At 36.3% G+C, this 27340-nt stretch overlaps 1 protein-coding gene and 2 long non-coding RNA genes across 7 annotated transcripts in view; 1 reads left to right on the forward strand and 2 right to left on the reverse strand.

Annotated features, from left to right (window-relative positions):
• Positions 1-18912, reverse strand: part of LOC149776192 (retinol dehydrogenase 5-like) — a 39879-nt gene extending 20967 nt beyond the window's left edge. Inside the window, exon 1 of one of the 4 annotated variants that reach the window (XM_089942517.1) lies at positions 18819-18912. The gene's annotated coding sequence lies outside the window, so the exon portion shown is untranslated. Of the gene's footprint in view, positions 1-18517; positions 18591-18818 lie in introns of those variants that run through there. The other 3 variants (XM_089942515.1, XM_089942516.1, XM_089942518.1) reach the window with 3 other exon arrangements.
• Positions 18892-27023, forward strand: LOC149776193 (uncharacterized). 2 transcript variants are annotated; one of them, XR_016416248.1, is made up of 4 exons: positions 18892-19006; positions 21277-21481; positions 22434-22538; positions 23945-27023. It is a non-coding gene; the product is annotated as an uncharacterized LOC149776193 (long non-coding RNA). The 2 variants fall into 2 exon arrangements; XR_016416247.1 differs by lacking the exon at positions 18892-19006 and adding an exon at positions 19031-19409.
• Positions 24917-25341, reverse strand: LOC149776194 (uncharacterized). Its single transcript, XR_016416246.1, has 2 exons — positions 25244-25341; positions 24917-25053 (listed from the first exon to the last, which is right to left on the reverse strand). It is a non-coding gene; the product is annotated as an uncharacterized LOC149776194 (long non-coding RNA).
• Positions 27024-27340: the final 317 nt, after the last annotated feature.

The raw sequence follows: 27340 nt of genomic DNA on the forward strand, positions 1-27340 counted from the left end.
GCATGGCCATTCGTATGCCTTGGTTCAGCACAACACAAACTGGTTAAAAAGTGTTAACAGTTGAGTTTTAAAAGCGCAAAGATAAAATAAACAATAAAAAATAAAAACAAACTTTAGGAAAATAAGCTCTTCCAAATAAATATAAAAAAACAAGTAGATAAAATATATATGGTAAAAACATTAAAATGTCACCGACACAGGACGCAACCCACTTGACAGAATCATTTAAACCGGACAGTGTGGGTGACAACAGTTAGTTTTACTTGCAAATTTATTTACTTGCAAAAGAGAACAGTGGTATATGAACGTCGCATACCATTATTTGGTGCATTAGCTTTGAATGCAAACAATAACAGCAAAGACTGGAACTAATTTGACAGTCAAAAACAAGTTTAATATTCTCCATCATCATTACTGTATATACAGAATTGGATAAAAAAAGATATGTATCACATTGTGACAGAATTTAAATATTTCTTTAACGAAATAATTAGCAATTAATGACACACACCAAAGTGGGGTAAGAGATTGAGCCAATTCACTGACTAGTTCTAAAGCAAAAGTAGGCTATTATTTCAGAATAAGCTGGTTAATGCTGATGAGAAAAAGTGATTGATAAACTTTTATTTCTAAACAACAAAAGTTTGCTAGAAGACTGAGCTGGTATGTTTCTAACGCCATTTTTTCAGCCACTGATAGGGTGGCAGGGTCCAGTTTCGTAAATTGGCTCCTGGCAAATTTCTTAACTAAAGGCTATGGTGTGACTTCTTCAGCTATTATTTTGTACTATTTAAAGATACGGATATATTTGTAAGCTAGGTGTTTCAGGCTTGTGTTGTTCTTGAAAATGATGTCAGGCATGTACGCCTTCCATAGTTACTCTGCAGTATGTTGATAGTGAAATACCAATAGTCGGCTAGGAAGAAGAGTTAGCCTCCCATAGCAGTAAACACATGGGTTTGGGGCAAGTAGAATATCACGAAACGGCTTGGATGACAACTATTGTCAATTACATCAACCTGTTTAGTACACACTGTTTTGCACAAATGTCATCTAGAAAAGGGGCTTGTGTTTGCACTGTGAGCATCACATGGTGTCAAAAATGACCTTCGGACATGAAAACTGCAGGTAGAAATTTGGGATTGGGGTGCTTAAACTTATTCTGCTTTGAACTGCCATTGACTTCTTTGGTCAAGTGGATAATATTCGTATGCTTTGTTTTAATATAGGCATCCATAAAATATGGACCTTTTTGACCTCACATGTGTATTTGATTTTTTATGATTCTTTTAGACTAGGTCGCTGATTGCGACATTAAATTTGTACATATAAACTGGCCCCTGCCCCCTTAAGGAAAGCTGATAATTTGTATTGGTGCAGTCAGCCACATCTATTATACTTTTCTGCTTCTTTGTGTGTATTTAAATAATTTGTATGCATTAGCTTCATTATATTTTCTTTCTTTTCCACATATCAGTTAGTGTTGTATGTAATGCTCTTTGGAGAGGGAGGTAACTGTGTTTTGTACCTCAATGTGAGAACTCTACATCATGACAAAGTAGCATATTTTGGACTTAACTTACAAAATATGGGAACAAAATGGTGACCATAATGTATTGTCTTGCTCTTTCTGTAGTTGTCAAGGTTTGCACCCCTATTACACTTTTATTTAAATCACGAGTACAAATATACCATGTATTTATACGGTTTGTTTCAACTGTTCAAGACACTGTTAAAACAAAACTACTTGAGAAATTCAATTCTAGTATCATGACTCTAATGAAAAGGTTTTGCAACATAGTTCAGATTTCAAATATTAAACTGATTATTCTTATTGTGGTGATGAATATTTTATTGCACAATGACGGTGATGAAAACAATAAGCAGCATTGTTAGGTATAACAGCAATTGAGAAAGTCATTTGAGAGCATTCAACTAGAGCTAAATATTGCCATAAATATTAAAGAAAACAAGATACGATTTCAGCAGCATCAAAACCAGATTGAGGACAACATAAACAGATTTTAGACGCTGTACAAACACAAACACTGCAAGCCCTAAGAGAAAGAGAAGATATGAGCAGCATTGTTAGGTATAACAACAATTTAGAAAGTCTTTGACAGTTTTCAGGGGGCCCCGTGGTTACGGATCACTGCCATCTCACTTCTGTCTGCATCCGTTCGAATCTTGGATTCGGCCAATGTTGGCATGCGAATGAGCTTGCCAGTAGCTTCTCGTGGGTCGGTGGTTCTTTCCGAGGTTTTCCCGGTTTCTTCCTCCACCATTTATGCTGGCCGCCATGTATAAGCCTATCGTGTGCTGAAAAATAGCGTTAAACACAACAACAGCTTTCAGCTAGAGCTAAATACTGCCATAAATATTAAACAAAACAAGATACGATTTCAGCAGCATCAAAACCAGATTGAGGGTAACATAAACATATTTTAGACGCTATAAAACACAAATACTGCAAGCCCAAAGAGAAAGAGAAGATTATGTTTAGTATATATATATATATATATATATATATATATATATATATATATATATATATATATATATGAATGATTCTAAGCACTTCATGTACTGGGCTAAGCCAGCTCAGTTAGATGCACGAATGATTTTCAGGATTGTTTTGGGAAACCTTTTAAAAATATTTCTTTTTATATATGAGGGGGGGGGGTCGGGCATCCCTCTTCTGATCTTTTCAGACCATTAGAGTTTAGCGCACCTTCCTAACTGTTGTTGTACCCGTAGGCTTAGTGTATTTGTTCAAGGTGAATGCTATTCATTACAGTTTTTAATTTTTGTTTGTTTTCCTTAATTAAGTATTTTTGGGGGTAGCTTGTATGGGTTGTGCCAGTGCAATTTCTCGTATATATATATATATATATATATATATATATATATATATATATATATATATATATATATATTTAATTAAAAATTTATGGGGGGGGGGCAACTTTTATGGGTTGTGCCTGAGCGCATTCTCAATGTATTTGTTGTTTTTTCCTTTCTATTGTATGTTTTGGGTCCTTTCGGATCCTCTTTTTTTTAAATTATTCATTTTCTACAACTGTCAGTGGCCTACCAAACAGATGTATTTAATTCTTTTACATTGTAGTGTCTACATCTGAATGATTTGAATGCGCTATCATCAGTCAGCGCAATATTATCACAGCCATTAATTTTGGTCTTCTAGCGACACAATAGAGTAGTGTACAAATTTTCGGTTATATATGGTAATGAAACTGCCAAAAAATGCCATTGAGCTGCCAAGTTAGTTCTTTGACCTTTACCGCCAAGTGAGGCAGAAGTAAAAAAACAGTATGAACACAGAAATGGAGTTTGAAACCCTGGGGTGCTCTTGTGTCCAGTACACGTGATTGCGAGTGATAATGGTTACCAGGTACTCTTTTGAGTGGAGCTGTACATTTGAGAAGCCTGAAAGTCATTATTACCGAAAATTAACAAATATTTCTCTTTGATTATAAATTATAGGGCAAGAGTTGTGAGGTTTCCAATGATAATTAATAATTGCAACTTGCCAAAAATATTTGAAATAAAATTTCTTAGCAACAATCTTAACAGATCGTAACTTCTGCGTTGACAAACATTTGAGGAAAAAATGCAAGAGATCGAGCTTTTTATGTTCATTGGCCTACCTCGGAAACTAGCTCTGTTAAAACGAGACAAAACGAACTGACAAGGAAAAAAGAAAGTTCAGTCATGGGATGAATGTCTTGATTATTGGATTCCAAAGTCACATTTCACACTGCTGTCGTAAGAGTGAATTAAATTAACTGAATCTCTCTTTCTCTTTATCTCTCGTCCATTTCTTTTTCAACTTGATTGTTGAGAGAGAGAGAGAGAGAGAGAGAGAGAGAGAGAGAGAGAGAGAGAGAGAAGCAGAGCAAAATGAACTTTATAATGCGATAGAAATATTGTGCTTTATTTAAATGATAGGCAATGAAGGAATATGTCGGAGTCGACAATCGCCCCCCCCCACCCCCTTTACAATGAAAGATTGGTCCCTTTCAAGCTCGAACAGTTCTCATTCTTGATGATACAATCTATCACCCAACAAAAGAAAAGGCTCTGCACATGACACGCTCGTTGATAAACTTAAGCTACTATATAGTTTAAGCTCGATTTAGTGTAACTTGAAAGTTGTTACTGAATGGGATGACCATGTCAATGCACTTATATATCAACACCCGACAGTGTCAGCACTTTCATATCAACACGTGAAATTAATTCTCAAAATTTGGAAAACTCTGCGTATTGCTATTTATTCCTCCACACAAAGCCCTAACAATCTTCATTCTAATTTGGACTATCCCATACATATATGCAGTAATCAGCGCCAGCTGTGTATGGGACAGTTGCGATACTGTAACTACTTAACAGCCGGGCCCCGAGTGGCCGAGTGGTCTAAAGCGTTCTTCGTTACGGATCACTGCCATCTCACCGCTGTCTGCGTGGGTTCGAGTCTCGGATTCGGCTAATGTGGGTATGTGAGGAAGCTTGCCAGTAGCTTCTCGTGGGTCGGTGGTTCTTTCCCGGGTTTTCCCGGGTTCTTCCTCCACCATTAATACTGGCCGCCATGTATAGCCAATCGCGTGCTGAAAAATGGCGTTAAACCCAACAACAACAACAACAACTTAACAGCCACCATATTGTTGACATCAATGTCCACATACTTTCCTGGGCAAATAAGTTTGTTTGAATATTTGTTTCACTGATGTTATGTTACAGTGATGCAGAGCCATGATTATCGGGACAATTACATATGCTATCTCCCTGCTATTATTAGCACACGATTAATGATTGGCCTAGATTGGACATCCGTAGATGTCACTGTCCTGTGCCATAAAACTATGGTATCCGCACACAGAGCTAGGTGACGTTTGACTATAAATATACTGCTGTTGTTGTTGTTGTTGTTGGGTTTAATGCCATTTTCAGCACACGATAGACTACACATGGCGGCCAGTATTAATGGCGAGGGAAGAAGCCGGGAAAACCCTAGAAAGAGCCACCGACCCACAAGAAGCTACTGGCAAGCTTTCTCACATACCCACATTGGCTGAATCCGAGACTCAAACATATGCTGACAGAGGTGAGATGGCAATGATCCGTAATGGAGAGCACTTTAGACCACTCCCCCCCCCCAGCCCCCATAAATATATTTGCCTCCCACACTACCAGGGTTAATAAAATTTACTTCCTTAATTATTTTCAGCATGTTTTTGTTTTGTAAATTTATGGCATTTATATATTTTTTTAACGTACTTGTTATATATATTTGTATGTGTTATCTATGTAAGGATGCAAATTTCTGTCGATCTATGAAGAACACATTAATTTGGGCCTGAGAACAATTAATTAGATTTATGGAGACAGGTGTTTGTTAAATCGCTATACTGCAATGATTTCTAATGTCTGTATCGGGAGAGGAAGTGATTATTATTTAAGCCTTCGTCTACTTAACCAATAGACGACTAGAAAAGGGAAGGTTACCATCGATTTTCTATCGGAACTATCAGAAGCCGAGTTTTTCCAGATCTGTTGTTTGGAATTCTATAAGTTATGCTGACCACAATTTTCACACCTAGTTATAATGGGTGGTAAATATATTTAATCCTGATTGGTTACGCTAAATAAGGGACGTGGTTCCCACACAAAAATTCTTGGGGTTAAATTGCCCTCATCGAAAAAGTCTAGTCAATCTATGTTTTTCCTGGAGGAATGAAAATATAAGGGACTAAAGAGTAAATCTGAAAGAAATTCTCACATAAAGAATTTGTCAAAGGGACGGGATGTCTGGAAAGTCAACGGACACAATTTTGGTGGTGAAGCGAACAAAGCTTGAAAGCACAAGGGGAAATAGCTCCACGGACGTATCCATGTACCTACTTGTCCAAGTATCTACATACATGTACTTACTCTGATTTATATTTGATTTAATTATATCTGATTTTAATATACCTTTATTTCAATTTAATTGTTTGTCAGTTTTAACTTTTATTTATTTTTCATTACATGATATTGTAATTTAAATTGATTCACTAGAGATGATACTTTTTTCACAAAATAGCTTGACCTTGACTGTTTGTTTTATAAACACCAGGTGTTGATCTAAATCCTGACCTTGATTCATAATTTGTAGCAACCACGTAAACAAGGTCATTGTGGGACTTCGTGTTTAAGATGTAAACAAGTTTTTTATCTTATATTTCTTAGAGAAAAATGATTGGTTTTCGTCAGGGTAATACTGGGTGTACGTGACCTTTAACAAGTAATTTCTATGAGCTTTGAGAACATGATCACGTGACCCTTTGTTTCCATTTTAGAAGACTATATAACCTTGGTTTCTGAGAATTATTCTCAGTAGAAGCTGTGCTGTTACACTGGAAGTTGTATGTTGTGCTGTTCGGAGTTATTTCAAATTACTTGGATTGGAATTATTTCAAATTACTTGGATTCAAAAGAATTAATTCTGTTATTTTTCTGGAAAATACGTGTGCTCATGTAGTATTGTTGAACAAGGACAGTCTTTTAAAATAAAAATGTATTCAGCTATCAGAAACCGGAGTGATAGTTCTTGCTTCTACAAGGAACTGTAGAATTCAACACTATAGATTTCACCAAACATCATCGTCTTCCATCTTGGATTCTTCGTTGGGATTCGAGCTTGAAATCAGTAGAACATTTTGTTATTAGGACTTAAAATTTTTGGATTAGTTTTGGTTTTGATTCTACAAAACCGTATGTTCTTATTTCTTCATTTTTACAAAAATGTTCCAGGGATATAAATTATTGTATTTTTTCAAAGTTTGTTGTTTTCACTCTATCTTGTGTTACTGTTTATTGGAGCCTAACACGTGACATAGGACTTACGTATCCACCTAACCACACAACAGTTGAGGGCTGAAAGGAGGCAAGACAGTAGGGAGGTTGGAAAAGGGACAAAGCGAAAGGACCTAGAGGAACCACACTGAAGTTGGAGTGGACCAGAAAAAGCAGGTTATGAAGTTGTACAAGGAAATGACTTCAGTCATTCACTTGGTTATATGATGAACTAATTCTATCATTTAAAACAGATCGGATATTTAGATAAATATATTTGTGTTTGAAATTCGGTGAAAGATATATTTAAAAAAGAAGTGTATCTTCCTAATGTAATGTATTGTCACAATTGCTGATGTAACTGATTAATTTGTGTTTTTCCATATACGGGGGGCTCGTGTCATTCTATTCAGATCTCTATTTATTCCATCTATAATTTCACACTTTATGTTAATATTTACTCTATCAAAAATACTGAGGGCAACCACCCTCTAGATAATGATAGTGTCATGTTTACCCCAACCCAGAGTAGCCCAGTTGAAACATGTATAATCAAAGTAATTCTGACAAGCCATTGTTTGATGTTAAACATTGCTGCAGGCTACCACTAATCCATTACGTAAGATTGCCGTGGTTAGAAATGGAGAGCGGGACCTCGGAGTTGCGAAGTCACAGATAGCCAATTATCACCTAGGTGTGGAAATGTTGTCCAAGATCAAAAGAAGTTGCCTGAAGAAGTGGGAGTGTCTTAACTTCTTTTCCCTGCAGACAGACAGACGGGTTGAACTGGCCGCTAAGACGATTGGACAGGATCACAGCGCCACCCAATCAGAATCGAGATGGGGAGAGACCTTGATTTGGGTAGAATGATATCTCCGCATCTTCCGGCAAGAATTAGTTCGCTAAGAGAAATTACCCAGAGTGGAGGTTAGCGTAACTCCGAATAGCCATTCGTTATTGGCGGGAAAATCTTAGAGCAGGAAATTCTAAGTACAGAGAGCTTCAAATAAGGAAGCTTTGAGGGACAGACCAGTTACAGTTTGGTCCCGTAGTCTCAGAGAGACGGAGGAAAGGAGAAGAAAGGAGAAGTTGAAGTTTGGGAGCGAAATTGGAGGAGGAGATAGTAGAGAGGGAAACGGAGACAAAGGAGGAGTTAGAAGAACGGAAGGAAGGAAGGAATTAGCAGGAAAGAAAGAGATGAGTAGATGCAAGGACGGGGGAAAATCGAATTCACACTGTAAATCACGGGATGAATTAGGCTGTCCCTTGGTCGAGGGATAGACGAGTGATTGGAAGTTATCATTTTTAAATTATCGAATTTATTAAATTTTTATTGATTGAATTTCATCTTCATGTTCTTATAATTTAGCTGTCGGCATAGCTGACTGGGGGCTCAGAGCTGTAAATCTACCTCGTCACTAATTTAACTTTCTAACCTCACGAGCCAGGGTGGAACTTCCATCATAATTTAATTAAATTATATTGGAAGAACCCCACCCCAATGCGTGCAAATGTCACAGATAGCCAAATAAAACGGACACCTTGTAAGAAGGTACAACTTCACAACACCACCACCAGCTGGAACCACTACAATCTAATACTAATACTCTAAAGATTAAAAATATTAGGCACTGTACTAAGTCCTCATTATTATTATTATTATTATTTCTTGTAGCCTTCTAAATATGGCTACTGCAGGAATTAAATGAAGTTATTGAGAGCTGTTAATATATCAACAATAGCTGACATCATCCATTTTTATATGATGATGAAATGAACAGTTAAGTTGATAAATGTATCATGTGCATTAAGATTTGTCCACGTTCCTCATTTTTTAGGCTTGAAATGCATACTAGAACTGAAAACTACAAACTGATAAAAAAATTCTGATTTGTTTTTATGTGGGCATACCAACAGGCGAACGACATACTGACACAAGAAGAACCTTAAAAAAATCTACTCATACCTAGATCTACAAAACTCATTATTTCGCATGACCTTTGACACTCTTCATCCTGGTCAAAAATGCAAATGATAACAAATTTGAATCAGAAATAGAATATTGTAGAGTCATGTAAAATAATAAAATAAATTGCTACAGCTGAATCAAGTAAGAGAGATATTACAACTAATTACAAGTAGAAAAGACAGAATCTTCAAAATACATGGCATTTAAGGCCTATATATGTTTTGGTACATGACATTTAAGATACTATGTACCATATATTTTCACTTATGAGTCCAAATTTTAACTGCATAGACCCAAATCATCTGTAACATAATGCACCAGCAGATCTTGGTCTGTGCAGTTTGCCAGGAGTAATCAGTGGCCTAGTGGTTAGAGCATCCACCTTGGATGCTGGTACGAACCCTGGCCAAGTCAAACCAAAAACTTATAAAAATGGTACATGCAGTTGCCTTGCTTGGTGATCAGCATTAAGAGGTTAGTGCTGGGACTGGTTGACCTAGTGTCAGGATAATGTGATTGGGTGGGACATGATGCTACATGTCTGTGGCATCATACCCCAGTGCTAGACATCACTATAAGCTGTTCCACTGCAGACATCTTAGTAATATGACTGAAAAATTGTTAAAGCTACATTAAAAATCCAAAACAGACACACATACTAACACAAACACCATCTGTATTCATTCTATATCCAGAAAACAAATGCTTGAATCAGCTGTCATTGTAGGAGTTACTGATAATCCAAATGCATCAACTTCATCTTACTTGGTCATGTTATCATCTTGCAAAGTGCCAGATTCATCTGCCACTGATGTATCTAAAGCATCATGATGTTCTGAGAGACCTTGCAAAGAACTTACAATCTGTCAATAGATGATCTCCCAAGAACATCAGCATTTATGGAGATGTCATCCTGCCACACAGAATATTGTTCGTTAAAGATGTTTCTAAAACATTATTACTATGAGTTTCATAACTGTTATCCATGGAATTACCCATTCACACAACAGTGTCATGACTGTTTGATACTCCAACAAATAAGATCTCACTCAGGTTAGATTTATAAATTTAGTCCAGCCAAACCCCCCCCCTGCCCCCCCCCCCCCGGTGTTGTCCCATCCCAGGCAAAATCACTTCTCTGACACTTGCTGTAAATGCTATCAACAGCTGGTAACTTTGATCTTTTCTCAACAGAGACCATTCCCTCTGTTGTAAGTAATTAAGAAATTAAATATGGTTACCAAGCCTGAATTTTCTCCTTTATGTAAACAGGCTTTGTGTTATGCTTTCCTTCATTCTTGAAACACTCAAAATTGTTGCATGGACTATGAATAAAAGTATATACTTAAGTGGTATACTTAAAAAAAATGACAGTTTTGGACTAGCATTTCAGTGCTACAGAAAAATGATAACAGATTATGGACAAAATCTTCGAGTATGTATGTATGTATGTATGTATGGATGTATGTATGTATGCATGTATGTCTGTGTGTGTGTATGTATGTATGTGTGTATGTATGTATGGATGAATGGATATATGTATGTATGTATGTCTATGTGTGTGTATGTATGTATGTGTGTATGTATGTATGTATGTCTGTGTGTATATATGTATGTATGCATGTGTGTATGTATGTATGTATGTGTGTGTATGTATGTATGTATGTATGTATGTATGTATGTATTATAACAGCAGAGCTAGGTCCTTATAATACTACACAGGAGTACAGCACCAAGGATGGGTATGCTTCTTATCAACTAAGGAGGGGAGAATGGAGTAAACTCCAGCTCCCGACTTCTTTTCAACCATAACACAAGATTATTCATTTATTAGGAAACCTTGAATAGTCAGTTCATAATCATGACAGTCAATTATAGTCCATTGGATTCCAGCAAACTGATACTGATAGTGCTGAAATGTGACAGCCTTCATGTCCTGAGTCCAGTAATTGGGTCTCTGCTAAAGGCAAACTGATATCAGTTGTCCAGTCATTTCTGAAAGTTCATCCCCAGAGAAGTGAGCATGTTCAGCAAAATGACACTAAAATGTAATAGAAAAAGTGCAAATAGCAAAACTGATTTGTAATCCTCCATATGGTATGAGTATGAATTCATCAACACTGAATGCCGTTATTATAAACCAAATAGAAACCCTCATATATAACTTCATACGGGGAGACAAAAAAAATCTATCAACTTGCCAAACACACTCTCCAAATACAAGGAAATAAAAGGGACCTAAACACCCCTGACCTTAGGATTAAACAAATGACCAACCACATTGATCACCTTCAAAACCTACAATAGCACCCAGCACATATATGGCAAGGCAAATACTTATACTGGTTTGGATTTCTTTTCAACAACAAACTGGAAATATATAGGAACAATAAAATTACTAAAGTACTAAGTCCACCAAAAACATTTAAACTATCTACAGAATAACTAATACACTAAAACTTTATAGGGAAAACAAACAGATATGGAAACATACAGAAAAAGAAAATATATATCAGTACCTATTTGAAACAAGAAACAAAAACTTGTTAAATAAAGTAGAATAAACAATCCTACTATTAAATGGGATCACATATGGGGAAAAAACTAAAATAAAAGAGACAAAAAGCAAGCAAGACTATTATTATATCAACACGATGCATGGTGGACAGGGGAAAATGCCTTCAAAAGGAAAATCCTGCAGAACTTCCCCTCCTGTCCAATATGTAAAAATGGCCCAGATACAAAAAAACATCTTATTTTAAAATGCAAAAAGAATGAAATACTGAAATACATAGGAATAAAATTATAAATGAAATTCAAAATACAATAGGATATTACAATGCAAATCAGCTTCTATACACTAGGGATATTATTGAATCCAAATTGTATACAAAAAACAACTGACTACATATACAACACTATGGATATGAGAAGAAGAAATATACGGATAACAGAATTAACAGAACTTAACACATTAATCCCTGGCGACAGATTTACGTGGCAGGAGGTAGTAGCCTACTGCTGAGCTCTGTAGCATCAAGGTCATGTATGAAACACTAAGTGGCTGGTATTATAGAAAGGTAGACAGATGTAGCTCAACAATTATACCAAATAATCTGGAAGTTCTATTGCACTACAAAATACTGAGGGAAAAACCTCATTTTTCGGACCCAATTTTTTTCCACCCAAAGTTTGCCAATGGTTGGAATCCAATTTAGTGTCTGGATTTTAGACTTTATGGTCTCACATCTAAGGCAGACTGGTATGAACTGCAAACAGACAGATGAACCTTTGCAAAAAAGTAGGATAAGAAAGGCATTTGGAATAAAGAGTGGTCTCGATACAAAAAGAAAAAGGTTCCATTAAGCAAAAAAAACAAAAAAAAAAAAACAATTCTAACTTTTACCCTTCTGCTCACGTGTGAGCCAAATAGCCATGAAAAACGATGTTTCTAACACAACTGGGCATTAGGTTGTTGGAAAATCACCTGGAAGTTGATGTATTTTGATGTATTCAGAAATAGCTTTCAAATTGTGTTCATTACTCGAATTTCTGGCAAAAATGACAAAAACCTCCAGTGGTTAATGTGTTGAGAGTTGATCTCTGCATTCCCACTCCTACACTTCTGCCCCCTCCCCTCCACCAGCACAGAAAATACACCTAGGCTTTCAGGCTTGTCTATAGGATCAAATTACAAACACAAGCAGCAGGGAGCTAATTAGTTCTTTGCCAGCTCACTGTTTAGCTGATAACATCCCTTCACTGTACATCAGCACTGTCTACCTGACTATAAACTCACCCCCCCTACGTAAAAACCATTTATGGGGCGATTCATCATCATCAGTCCCGTAGTCTGGGAGACCGTTAGGGTACCGCACAAAGCCTAACAACCAGCTTCCTCCATTCCTCTTGATTTTCCATCTTTTACAGTGTGTCACTCAGTGTCAAGCCCGTCCACTCTCGAATGTTATCTTCCCACCTCTTTTTTTTTTTCCGTGTACAGTGCCTTGCAGGATTGTCTTGGCATGTCCTGATGATCGTGAAACCTGCAGTGGTATGGGCATGTCTCACAATCATCATCATCATTATCATCATGGGGCAATTAGGTCAGTATAAAGCTACATTCATAGCTACCTGAATAGGAATGCAGACGAAAACCCAATAATGTATAGCATAAAGCCATGAGTGCCCACTCAAGAGTAATGCTATACAGCAAACGCATACCACCATGACTGCATCCTACTTATCTGACTTTACCTGACCAAACACTCAATAATTTATACATGGAAAACAGAAAAACAGAATCGTAAGTTTGAGCCTCCCACAGCTGTAGTAAAACACCATACAAATCCCAAACTGAAACTCTTAGCAAATTTTTCAAAATGAAATCCAGACTCATAGGAGAAGAAAAAAAAATGCCTCTTCCATAATACAATTCAAAACAACACTGCAACGACACAATAAAACATAAACCGAAATGCATACAAGCGCACACAATACAGACCACAACAAGTAGACATATTATTGTTTCCCTTTTTGGCTTAAATGCTTATATGTTACAAAATTTTATTTTAGGAATAGATAGGGCATCAAGACCAATACATGATATGACTAAGATAGCGCCAGTCCTCTTAACAACACAAACAAAAACAACAAAACATACACATAAACTACAATCACAGGACAAAATGACTCTGGCAAAGTCACTACGCATTCTTAACAACCAATGGGAAAAGGGACGGAAACCCACCCGTGGCACAAAATATTCCAAGGGGTGGGGAGTACAGACCAATGCTCCAAGTCAAGGGAAAACGGAAACCAGGCCCAAGACCAGCCCAGGCCAAGGGAAGGGAGTACGTAATATTCCCAAAGCTTATGGAATAAAGAAACTAAAAAAATATGATGAGCAAAACAAAAGGCACACCTGCAAAATTCATATACTACACTGTATTTATATTATTATTTATCTCAAACAAACACCAAACAATGCATGGGTGTACAGGGAAACACATAGAAGACACACATATTTAGAAAAACAGGGTGTCACTTCTAAGTCCTAAATAGCAAGACATGCTGTGAAAGGGTTAAGAGGTGTCAACAAATGTAGGGCAAAATGAAGCCCAAACATAAGTGGGAGATAAAAGACAATGTTTTTGTTTCCAAAGACATCTTTGTTTTGATGATAGAAAAGAAGGCACTATAGATATCTGCTGCAGCAGTCAGACAACATGTTTAAGTGTATTTTCCATGTTATGATATTTGAATCAATTGGTTTAATAGTTTCTTTTAATTTGATAGCTAGGTTTTTGGTTGTTTTTTCATAATGTTTATGTAAAGTAATTTCCAAAAATACAATTGAAATCAAACAGGTTAACATAAATTAGTGAATTACTTTCTTTTAAATTTTATATAAGATACTCCAAGTTATATTCATTTAGCATTTTTAAACATAATTCTAAACAGTATATTTAATTAGCTGTATACATTAGGTATGTAATATGTATTGACTATCACTGGGCTGTAAATTTTACTTGAAATCAATAATGCTTCTTTAGATAAATTAAATATGTTTTCATAGCATCCTAAATACAAATTTGCTGTACTGGGACAGTAGTAACGCAATAAGAGGCCAAAGCAGACCTCTTACCATTCATTGTCTTACTTAAGTCTGAAAGACAAATAATAGCATTTCTGGGTAATGCGACGTGAATGATATTTTCCATTTTGATCATTTTGACAGCTACACAGTTGTAAGATTGGTCTTTAGATCTTTGTAGAACATTCATTGTACATGCAATGTGATGTGTGATGTGATTTGGATTTTTAATGTAGCTTTAAACAAATTTCAGTCATATCGCTACGATGTCCGCAATGTGGCAGTTATATAGTGATGTCTAGCACTGGGGCATCATGCCGCAGACATGTAGCATGATGTCTCTCCCAGTCACATTATCCTGACACCAGGCCGACCAGTCCTAACATTAACCTCTTAATGCTGAGCGAGAAGCAAGGCAGCTGTTAGTACCATTTTTGTAAGTCTTGGGTATGACTCGGCTAGGGATCGAACCCACAACCTCCTGCATCCGAGGTAGATGCTCTAACCACTAGGCCACCGGAGCGGTGATACATGCAATGTGAAACACTCCTTAACCACATTTTTTTATTTACATTGGAAGTATTTGAGGAGAATTAAGCACAAAAAACTTCTAACATATACTATGTTGTTGTTGTTGCTGTATGGCTGAATATTTTTCAGCAAAAGATAGGCTATAAATGGCGAGCAGTATAATTAATGGAGGAAGAACCCGGGAAAACCCCAGAAAGAACAACTGACCCACAAGTATGCGTTTTTAAGCTCGTCGAATATATTGCACAACATCTGTGTTTCTTTCTCCACACAGTTACGCAGGTGACTATGAGATTACATATTAAAATGTCTCTGTCATAAAGGTGTGTGTGTGTGATATGGATTTTTAACATAGTTTTAACAATTTTTCAGTCATATCGTTGCAACGTCTATAGTGTGGCAGTTTATAGTGATGTCTAGACCTGAGGCATCATGCCGCAGACATGTAGCTTGATGTCCCAACCAGTCACATTATCCTGACACCAGGCCGACCAGTCCTAACACTAACCTCTTAATGCTGAGCACCCAGCGAGGCAGCTGTGAGTACCATTTTTTTAATAAGTCTTTGGTATGTCTCGGCCAGGGTTCGAACATGTGACTTCCCGCATCTGAGGCAGTTGCTCTAACTATAATGAAGGTAATCATTAGATTGTACTCACATAAAGTTGATAAAAAATTTACTGACAGATGATACTTTAGGTTCATGCAACGTATAAAATCATCCCTGTACCCGTATCCATATGGGTAAATGTTTTTTTCAACTATTTGGGTGCCATGTTTGCAAAATTGAGAGTTTATTTAAAACTCAATTGACAACCCAATTACACTGTCATATGAGCGCAAGTACTCAATCATATAAGAAATATTTTTGAGCTCCAGTAACACTCGAACCATTATTATTATAGTAGTTTAGGTATGTAGTCTAAGCAGCTTACTACATGGAAGTAGTTGAAAGACAATCCTAAAATAAAAACTATTCAAGTTAATTAACTGAGTTATTAATTTATCTAATATCATTCTCCAAATTATTTCTAAGTGAGTTTAATCTACAAGTGATTAAAATAATAAACCATTTTTTTCTGTCAGCACTGTACACCCTCTCCACCCTGTTCCAATCCAGCCCTTCTCACCAGGTCAACTTCTCCTTCTCTTCTTGACTGCTTTTACAGCTGGTTGATTGAATAGTTTAGGAAAGAATGAATCATTTCGGTGAAGAAGACCAAAGCAGATAATCTGTGTAATCCACAAAGGATTAGTGCATGGTCCCATTCTGCTCATTGTGTAGTTTAATAACATACCCAAGGAACTATTAACTCAAATCAGGCATTTTACAGAGGTTAAATCTATCTACCTCACAATAAAGTAAATGAACACAGAAAGAAAATATAGAAAAATCTTAACAAGCTCCAAGTTTTAGAACAAAATGGGATATGATGTTCAAGTCCACCAAATAAGAGTCCCTGTATATTAGTCACTCAGGAACATATATCATGACTATACATATTAGTCACTCAGGAACATATATCATGACTATACAAGTCTCCTCCATAAATTGATTCTAGTCAGCATCATGTGCCAAATATCTACTTGTGACTTATCCATCAAGTCTTCAGGGAACTCGTACATGCATCATATTATCAATAAATCAAACAAAAGATTTCACTTTACAAAAAGAAAAATATAGCCGTACCCACCAACCCCAGTAAAAGCTGTGGAATAAACTATGAAACTAATGTTCAACCCCAGTTAAGAGACTGCGCACTAAACCCTCAACAATTAATGTTCAAACTTAAAAGTTTCTTGGCCATGTTTGATATATAAGGCTGAAGATGCTTTGAAAAAAAGAGGCCAGCCTGTGTCCCTCCTACAAAACAGTACACAATGTAGTTTATGTACTACTTCTACTGGCAACATCCAGCCATCAAATTTAATTTCTGTTTATTGTGATTCTATGAGCTTTAAGTAAACACATATTTCCTGCAACAGATTTATATTGAAACTTTCTGCTTGAAACTGATGTCCTATACACTGACCTCATTAGCTTTGGTTGGCAGTTAAAAGTCTCCAACACAACAAAACCATAATATTGATGATCTACATGTTTTAACCCTGAATCTTTGGTCCCTCCAACATTTTTTCTGTCATTTTTATTTTTGGTACTAATATTCAAAGAAGCAAACCCCCACAAAAAAATCCAACCATCAAACTGAATTTCTCTTAACACATATTTCTAATGGATTACTACAAATATTATTTTTGCCTGTAACAAAAATGTATATTGAAACTTTCTGCTTGAAACTGCTGTCCTATACACTGACCTCATTAGCTTCGGTTGGCAGTTAAATGCTTCCAACAAAACAAACCATAACATTGATGTTGGTTTTGTGTTTTAGCCATGATTTTCACCTTTGATCCCTCCAACATTTTTTGCTGTTATCTTTTTTTTGTACTAACACTCTAAAAAGCAAAAACAAAAGCAAACAACCCCCAAGGAAACAAAACCGAGTTAGGGGTGGGTGGGCGGTATAAAAAGCCACAGAGTAAATAACCACAATAACTAACCTGACCTATTCAGACACCTGGGCTCAGGGATGTTTAATAAGACCAATGCACCCCCACCCATCCCGCATATTGTAATAGCTGACTAGTGGATATAGCTTTTTTCTGGTATCATGGGCACCCGCAAAATTATTTGGGGTGTGGCAAACATAATGGTTAGCTATTAAGATTTACGGATGTAGGCCAAAACATGTTTACAGGTGAAGTCTCTGGGGAGGGGTTGCCTCCATCACCCATCCCAAAATTTCTGTAGGGGCCCCTGCCTTGCATGCATCCCGATAATGTTCCAGCTGAAGTCTTCATTTAAATAAAAAGTTTGACTCTGCATTTTTAGGATTTAACCCTTTTGTGACCTTTTCTTTGTTCCATGATCATTATTTGATATCTAAACTCTCAATATAGCCACGTATTGTGCTGATATGACGTTAAACCCTGTACATAGAATACATACCTGTTCAGAAACCATCACTGGACCTCTCTCACTTCCATCTCCGCCCTAATTTCCTGACAGTGACTCAAGATTAGTGAACTAGACTTTCCAGGAACTATATAGTCAGTACTGTTCTGATATGCCATTGTAGCTACTCCACCCCTCCCTAGTACTAATATTAGTACCCCTAAAAGAAAAATCAAGTTGAAGCTACGAAATCGTAGCTACACCCCGCCCTGGCACGAAATTGCAGACACTAGAGCAGTCCGAGTTTCCTCTGACCCTTGCCGCCCCGTTTTTTGCATTTGGACATTTATGTTGGGGTAGGAATGGACTCTGACCCTACACTCCAACATAATGTCCAAACATCAAAAATCGGGTGACAAGAGTCAGAGGAATCTCGGACTAACATTGGAGAAGTAAGTGATCAAAGTGCTAACCCATATACAAGTTCCCAAGTCGACTAAAGAGTTTTTTTTCTTTTTCTTTCCGTAACACAACTATTTTATATAGGACAGTTGATATCAGTCATTGTAATGGCATAACAAAATATACATATCAAACATATTAAGTTAACCTCTCCCGGAACTCAGCGAGCCCCATACTTTCAGTGCAAACCCTGCTGGACAGCATATAACAAGATAGGGTTACCGAATATCCGCTTCTCCCTCCCTTACCTTCCGGTCATAAAATCTTATAGATACATATACACCCACTGTCCTCTCTATGGAGTGTTTTCTTTTTTACATTGCAAATATGGTAACCCTACATTAAAGATGCGGAATTCACGTCTGATTTTATCCTCAATATTTCAGCAGCAATAATTATTGGTTTGTTTTTAAAAGTAGACGGGTCAGTGCAGAAAGGTAGGATATTACCTGATTTTCTCGGTGTTCGCCGTAGTAGTGTACTTTACACGCAAAGTGTATACATACATACTGTATGGTCAGGTCACTTCGAGTTCAGTATCCGTAGTTCAAGTCTATTTTTAGAACATTTGTTCCTCATTCATTTTGGTGGTGATAGAAAAAAGTTAGATTTATGCATTTTTGGTAGGGATTTAAAGGTAATTGTTTATTCTTGAGAATATGAGCTCAGGGTGTGGTTTTTTCGTGTGTATTTCGGCGACAGCGCACAGTGAGTAGAAAGGCCTCGGTGATGATCCGGAAGTGAAATATGTGTACTGTTTACATGTTGCTATGTTGACAGTCTAGCCTCTCAAAAACATGCAGGTCAACCTTTGACAAGAACTTGACCGTGAAGTCGTTGTTGTTGTTGTTGTATGGTTTAACGCCATTTTTCAGCACACGATAGGCTATACATGGCGGCCAGTATTAATGGTGGAGGAAGAACCCGGAAAAACCTCCGAAAGAACCACCGACCCACGAGAAGCTACTGGCAAGCTTTCTCACATACCCACATTAGCTGAATCCGAGACTCGAACCCACACCGTGAAGTCATCTTTGAAGGTATTTTAGATTAACATATGATTTTTATTGATTGTTACACAGTGGAGAGGTCAGTATTGCGAAACAAATGTAGAGAACATATAGTAAAATGAATTGTGCAGTATTGGAGATCAGTTTAAATTGGTATAAAATCTTTACTAATAATGATAGACACCTGATATTTGAATACGTTATGTATATTGACTTTGAAAATATGAGAATGAAATTAAAAATAAAACGTTAATTTTTATTTTAAAAATTTAAATGAAATTAAAAAAAATTTAAAAAATTCCCCCCAAAACGTACATATGTAATATTTCTTGGAATGATATTAAATGATATCACCATGTATATATTCCTACACCATATACAAGCTGCAATGTTGGACATTTGTCACTGTTTGTCAGAGAAAATATCTTTGTAAGTCAAAATGAGACCTTCATTTAAAATACACGAAGACAAGATTCTATTTTGTATTGGCCATTCAAATTATTTATTAGGGGTCCAAGCAGTTAATTTATGTGTTTATGATGGGGTCACTTCCTGAGTAACACATATCTGCTTGTATAGCCTTCAGTAATTGTTTATAAACATAGTTATAAGGTATATAATGAGAGGACAGAGATGAAAACTTTACACTAGAACCTACTCAAGTTCTCTACTAAATCATTTTAAACTGTCTGAGAATGAAATACAGGTCAAAGGGATAAAATATGCTTCCCCCAGGTATATTTACCCTTGGATGTAAGAAGACAGCAACATGATGTAAGTTGAACACAAAAAGCTTTCCATTTTATTGTTCAGTTTGGTTAAGATATTGATTGGTCTAGTGCGGCATTGTGGCCTATATGATGTGATGGGAATTCTAATAATCCATCTTGTTTTATGCATTATTAATTACTAATAATATTTGACACTCTAAACATTACGTAAAAAATATTCAAACAGATTATTTGAATTTAACTTTGTAGAACTGATCTTAACATGGTTACATATCCCACATGAACAAATATCCATCCATTTTAGAATGTTTGGGATCAAAAGTTTACATTCAGTAAATCATATAGGCTGACATTGTACCTGTAGTGAATCTGTAAGGCACATTTCTGGCTGTATGCACTGAAAATATGCCAAAATGTTATTTTCATCATGAATATGCCTATGTATGGTAATATATTTCAATTTAGTACTTTGACAGAGTGCGGTATTGTAGCATCAGCTGATATCTGATTCCATTGAATCAATGAACTTAATAATTGGTAACCAACACTCTTAAAAATACACTATAAATGTTCAAACAGATCATTTGAATTATGTTTGCCCATTTGATCTTAACAAGTACATTGTATATGTCCCACATTGTTTACAAGTTTTAGGGACCAGAATTTCACATTTAGTTGATGATATAGGATTTATTGGTACCTATAGATGATCTGTGTGGCCACATTTGGCTGTATTCACTTGCAATATCCAAAATTGTTATTTCCCTGATGAATAAGATTGCTTATAGTAATATATTTTAATTTAGTACATTGTCACTTGACTTTCCTGTATACTGGTTTGTACTAATGTTTGCACCAATGATCAAACCTCACCGCCCCAACATTGCCTTAAACTTCATGATACATAGTCTACCTGATTAGTTATTTAACTTGTAAATGGCTAAGTATGCTTCTATGAACCTCATATATTTTTAGGCTGAATCAATCACTTTGATACATGGCCATTGCTTTACATTTCTGAGTGTCACTCTGACAAGTTTAATATTTTTTCCCATGCTTGCAACCTTAATGTTATTTTGAAATAACCATATCTAACACATTTCAACTTCATGGACCTACATTTTACTGTTTTCTAGAATTAAGTGAAACATATTGTATCTTTTCAGGTCTAGCCTGGTATCTGGAACAAAGTGTTAGAGTTGGATCAGCTTGGAAGCTCTCTAGTAGTCCAGTAGTGATAGCAAGGTTTCATAACGGCATGTGCAGTGTACTGCCATAAGTGACCAAGATTAGTTGATATCACCACACTGATACATAACACCTCAAAGACATGGCTTAGGTCTTCATCAGAGAGATTAGCACCGTTTTTCAGTAAGGTTGAGCCTCCCTAGAAACTATTTTCCTATCCCATTGTCACCTTTCTTAGTTGAAATGGAATGGATTTTTGCTATAAAACATGGTAGTGGTCCCATCAGAACCTTAAATCTGAGCATGCTATTAGTTACACAAAGAACTGCCTAAGTACCTGACACAATAAATGTGGAACATAGCACCTGTCTTTAGTGTGTACACCTATATGCATCTGGACAGGCATATTGTGGTTTGCTGCCAAAATCACTATGAGCTATGTTGCTTCACTGCCCCTGAGAAAAATGTTATCAGTTGTACGGACCCAAACTACAATTTGTTTTAAATAACATTCATAAGTCAACTTTGCTGTCTAAAATTTGTCAAACTGAGTTTTAAAACTTGTATGAAAATTTAATTTTTCAATAAAACTTGGTTTTTAAAATTTAAATGTTTATTTAAATTGCCATTAAAATTCAATTTATCAATATTTTTAAATTTCAAACATATTTTCAGACAGGCCTTATCTTGTATTGCAATTATATTTTTACTGCATTGAAAAATTATTACAATTAAGGAAGATATAGCAAATTTAGTTTTGGTTTCTCACGAGCACTTGGACCAAAACTTGCACCCTGTGGAACACGAGCACTACAAACTTTCTGACGGGTGTCACATGTTCTGTTTGCACGGAAATTCAAAAAGACTTCATGTATAAAGTTGAAATAGGTGTGGCATGCAAACATAAAAGTTTGACTAAAATTGGCATAAAAAATTGGGCCTGTCAGGAATCAGGTCACAATTACTACTTCCAATTCAGTACCCGTATTTCTAGTCTATTTTTAGAACATTTGTTGCTATCTCATTTTGGTGGTGATATAAGAGTTAGATTTATGCATTTTTGGTAGGGATTTAAAGGTAATTATTTATTCTTGAGAATATGAGCTCAGAGTGTGGTTTTTCCTGTGTATTTCAGCGACAGTGCACAGTGAGTAAGAAGTCCTCGGTGATGATCCGGAAGTGAAATCTGTTCTGTTTACATGCTGCTCTGTTGACAGTCCAGCCTCTCAAAAAAATGCAGGTCAGCCCTTGACAAGAACTTCACCGTGAAGTCATCTTTGAAGGTATTTTAGATTAACATATGATTTGTATTGATTGTTACACAGTTGAAAGTCAGTATTGAGAAACAAATGTAGAGAAAATTAATTGTGTTCTATGTCCATATACGATATGGAACCGGTGTAAGGGTGGAAAAAATCAACTCTCAGATTTAATCCACTGCCATAATGACACCTTGTCAGGGTAATGTATTATTGCTCATTAAGCGAATGTATTAATACGTTAAGAGGGCTAGTTGTAAATCACTGAAGCAGTAAATATAAAACAGTACTAAAAAAAACCATTAGGGACCATTGTCACATTAATCTAATTCGAGAAACCCAGGCTTTAACTTACAATACGCTTCATGTTTGAAATATAGTAGATTGTGGCAAATGGTCATTCCCTACCCAAGTCTTTTCGTACCCAGTGAAAAATTGGTCGTTTCGTACCCAAGGTGCTGGTCGTTTCATACCCAAGATGCTAGTCGTTTCGTACCCTAGGTGCTGGTCGTTCCATACCCAAGTTGGTGGTCGTTTCGCACCGATTAATTTACATGGTCAGATATAAAGTATTGTCATATTAGTGCTCCCTCTTTAGGCCTAATCTTTTTCCTACCTTAAAAATTGCATGAGCAAAGCATATCCGGGCCAAAAAACAACCAATCGTAAAAAATTACAGCAATTGTATTGTTTTCACTGTATAATAGCATCTATGTACTAAAAAGAATTAATAAAAATTCACATTGCCAATTAAAAGAAAAAGAAAACGTTGGCCATATTTAAATAACTGAATAAGTCCATTCTTTTTCTATCATTCAAATTAACAAACTTTGTCATATTTCTTGGTATTTTTTAGTAATGACTAACGTGACTGAATTTTTTAAAATAAATGTTTATCCTCTCAAAGCAACTAGAAATTCTACGATTTTTTAATAATGGAGCTGAATGCAGATAAAACGGTATTGCTTGATTAAGCTTCTCTTCTCCAAAGAGACAGCTCCTTGGCTTAGTGGTTAGAGCATCCGCCTCGGATGCGGGAGGTCGTGGGTTTGATCCCTGACCGAGTCATACCAAAAGCTTATAAAAATGGTACTAACAGCTGCCTCGCTTGGCGTTCAACATTAAGAGGTTAGTGTTAGGACTGGTCGGCCTGGTGTCAGGATAATGTGACTGGGTGGGACATCATGCTACATGTCTGCGGCATGATGCCCCAGTGCTAGACATCACTATCAACTGTCACAATGCAGACTTCGTAGCAATAGGACTGAAAAATTATTAAGGCTACGTTAAAAATCCAAATCACACACACACACACACGCACACACACACACACTTCTCCAAGGACCAATACTGGTGTTAATTTTATTTTTGTCGCCTGCTTTTAAAGGTATTGAACGGGCCGCCAAGCCATTTTTTGGTAGACTGCCGGACGCATTAGCATACTTGTGCAAAGTTTTGGACACTTCACCGATCCCAAGAAACTAACAAGTTAGTGGCATAATTGAAATTCTCTCTGTTTTGAACTAAGTATAAATATTAGTATTTATCATGGCAAGTGAAAATATGTTTTCATTGTTTGCCATAATCTATTTTACTTTGTTATCCTCCTAAATATAATGCACATAAATAATTGCGGAGAGAGAGAGACAAAGAGAGAGAGATAGATTAACTTGGCACTGCATTTTACATATAATTACTTCTGTGTTTTAAAACTGAATTAATTATTTAAATAATCGAAGAAAAGTATGCATGCTTTGATTCTGCTAGTACTGAAACGTTTATAATACAGCATCCCATGTAATACGGCATATATTGTTTTGAGAATAGAACAGTAAAAATTACAATCCAATGAATGATTGAAGGAGAAGTCTCAGTAAGACGAAATATTAGCTCAGACAGGTTTCTTAAAGAACAAAAGACTAACAACATTATTCCGAATTGTACATTCCAGTCTTTTATTACATACATGAATAAAACATAATTACTATATGCATTTCTGTTTTCAGATTTGAAAATCATTGCATATTAATGAAATTAATTTGCCTTGTCAGTCAGTTGTCGGACCGTAAATGCTGATGCAACGTTTCAATAATTTTGAGGAGGAGATAACGCCGTTCTAGTACTCTTTCCACACCGATATTATCCTGGCCTGCATTTTTTTATGGTTTTTGTTCTGGTATCTTCTCAGCTTTTTTTCAGATACCAGTTGAATCTGTGTAACAACTGAAGTGGCTTCGTCTTAGTAGCACATGGAAAGGAAGATTGGCTTTGCCGGCTTTTGCGTTGATCCTACGAGGCCAACCCTCTCCATCGTTGTTGGTTTGAATATATTTTCTGAACACAGACCATGATTCAACCGAGAATGTGGTGTTCGTAATCAAGGTTGACTCCACATAGTCAACCCAACCGTATGATGGGAATTTTCATGGACTGTTCCTTAAGACAGGCAAAAACAGTAGGTATATGTTCTGCAGGTAAAAATGGTAGCATCATCACCTGAAAAAAGAGATACATAATGAAAATTTTTTAATAAGATAACACACTATACAGTGTATTAAGTTATAAAAAAAATAAGGAAGCCTTAAACATGGGAGATAATACAATGAAAAGTTACCAAACCAATGACAAAGATATCATTCAAAATACAAATTAGCAAATCCATTAGAGTGCGGGTATTAATTATTACCTTCCTGCAAAACTGATGAACACTCTTTTCTTGAATGTAGGTTGTTCTCAACCCCAATTCCTGCAGTTTTTGCGACATGGCTTGCCCCAAGTGAAATGCACAACCGTGGATAGGCACTCCTGGATACACATGCCGGAAAGCTAGCCAGATACCTAAATGTTGTTGTTGTTGTTCTAGGGTTTAACGCCATCTTTCAGCACCAGATAGGCTATACATGGCGGCCAGTATTAATGGTGGAGGAAGAACCCGGGAAAGCCCCGGAAAGAACCACCGACCAACGAGAAGCTACTGGCAAGCTTTCTCACATACCAACATAGGCCGAACCCGCGACTCGAACCAACGCAGACAGAGGTGAGATGGCAGTGATCCGTAATGGTGAGCGCTTTAGACCACTCGGTCACTCGGGGCCCCCGATACCTAAATAAATAAAAAAGAATGTGATGAGGATGAAGAAGTTTGTGCGTGTGTTAAGTAATATAAATAAACAATTGTTAGCAACTATGTTTAATTTAAAGGTGCAATGAAATAATACCGAAAGCTAACATGAAAAGAGGGTATACGAATGCATAAAATGGCTACAGCTTGCTAGAATTAAGAAAAATAGGTCATCGGTAAAAATACACAATATAATTCATTGGCTAATAATTGGAGAAGAATACACAAATACGTTATATTAATATTACGAGACTAGCAACAACACATAACTTCACTACTTATACTAATGTACTAACCTGCTTCAAAGTCTGCAACACTCTCTCTTATATTAATATTACGAGACTAGCAACAACAACTAAAACCACCACTACTACTACTACTACCGCTGTACTAACCTGCTTCAAAGTCTGCAACAATCTCTTTGACAGTGGGAGGAGACGGGAGAAGTCTCTTCAACGCTTTGAATGCCTAATTACAAACAATGAAGAAGACCGTGATAAATTACTTTAATATGCAACATTACAACATGAAATAAAAACAATAATAATGGCAATAATAATAATACTAATAGTATTATTATTATTATTATTATTGTAACAATAAATTGCCCAACTTCGGAATATCGAGTAACAGGGGTAAGTATGCTTATGCGCGGTTCTGGGTGCACAGTGAAACTCTTTGGAGGCTACAGTCTCTTTCTAAGAGGGCTCTTTTACCTCTACAGGGTGTAACACTCTATGTACAAGGTGAAGGTCATCATCCGACAGACGACACGTTGTTTAGCATCATAGCCTCAAGTTATACTAATAGAGGTGTTCAGAAGCATAGCTTCTTGCTACCATCAGGATGCGAACCTATAATTGGGTAGGTAGATATAATCTGTGACTTTTCATGACGTTGAAACCAGATGTCAAGGACCTAATCACAGAAGACGTTTTTCTTCTGAATTAATACATGTTTTGCTTTATAATATGGTACAAAAATAATTTGCCAAAGGCAAATAAGTTACTTAATTCAATTCTGACTTTAATAACACTAAAAATTTAAAAAATATTCAATATTTCATTAAGAAAACAAAAATAATCTTCTTAGTATATTATGCTGGTTTTTTGTCTTCAAAATTTTAATTAATACAGATGAATTTTGTTATTTTGTACCTGATGAGGAAACTCTGCTTAGATTCATCATCTCCATCCTGATCCACCTACCGCCTCTAAAAAAAGTTAAGACTCGCTAAGATGCTTCTATTTGCCATATATGTCTATACGTATTTCTGTGATAATAATTTCTTCGTTTATACACGGTGCCTATTCATCTCCTGTGGCATTAAATTTGTTTGGTTTTACTTGTTTTGTTTTCTTGGGTTTTTTTACTTTACTTTACCTTTAGTAAGGAAAATCATCAAGGCATATCATGGCATGACGGAAAACAGTACTTATATACTCGGGAACACATACACACATATGTGTGTGTATATGCGTGCGTGCGCGTGTGTGTGTCTGTGTGGTTTTAGGGCTGTGCGGGCCCTTTGCGAAATAAGGATAATGGGTCCCCAAACTCTAATTTTTATATCACTGAAGAAATTTGGTGATCAGCACTGTATACTTGTATCTAATTCAGTTTATGTGCCTTCCTAACTGACATCGTGCTCATCGGCAAAAT

This window comes from Sinohyriopsis cumingii, chromosome 18 (genome assembly GCF_028554795.1).
Source record: "Sinohyriopsis cumingii isolate HCF-2022 chromosome 18, ASM2855479v2, whole genome shotgun sequence".
Taxonomy (NCBI): domain Eukaryota; kingdom Metazoa; phylum Mollusca; class Bivalvia; order Unionida; family Unionidae; genus Sinohyriopsis; species Sinohyriopsis cumingii.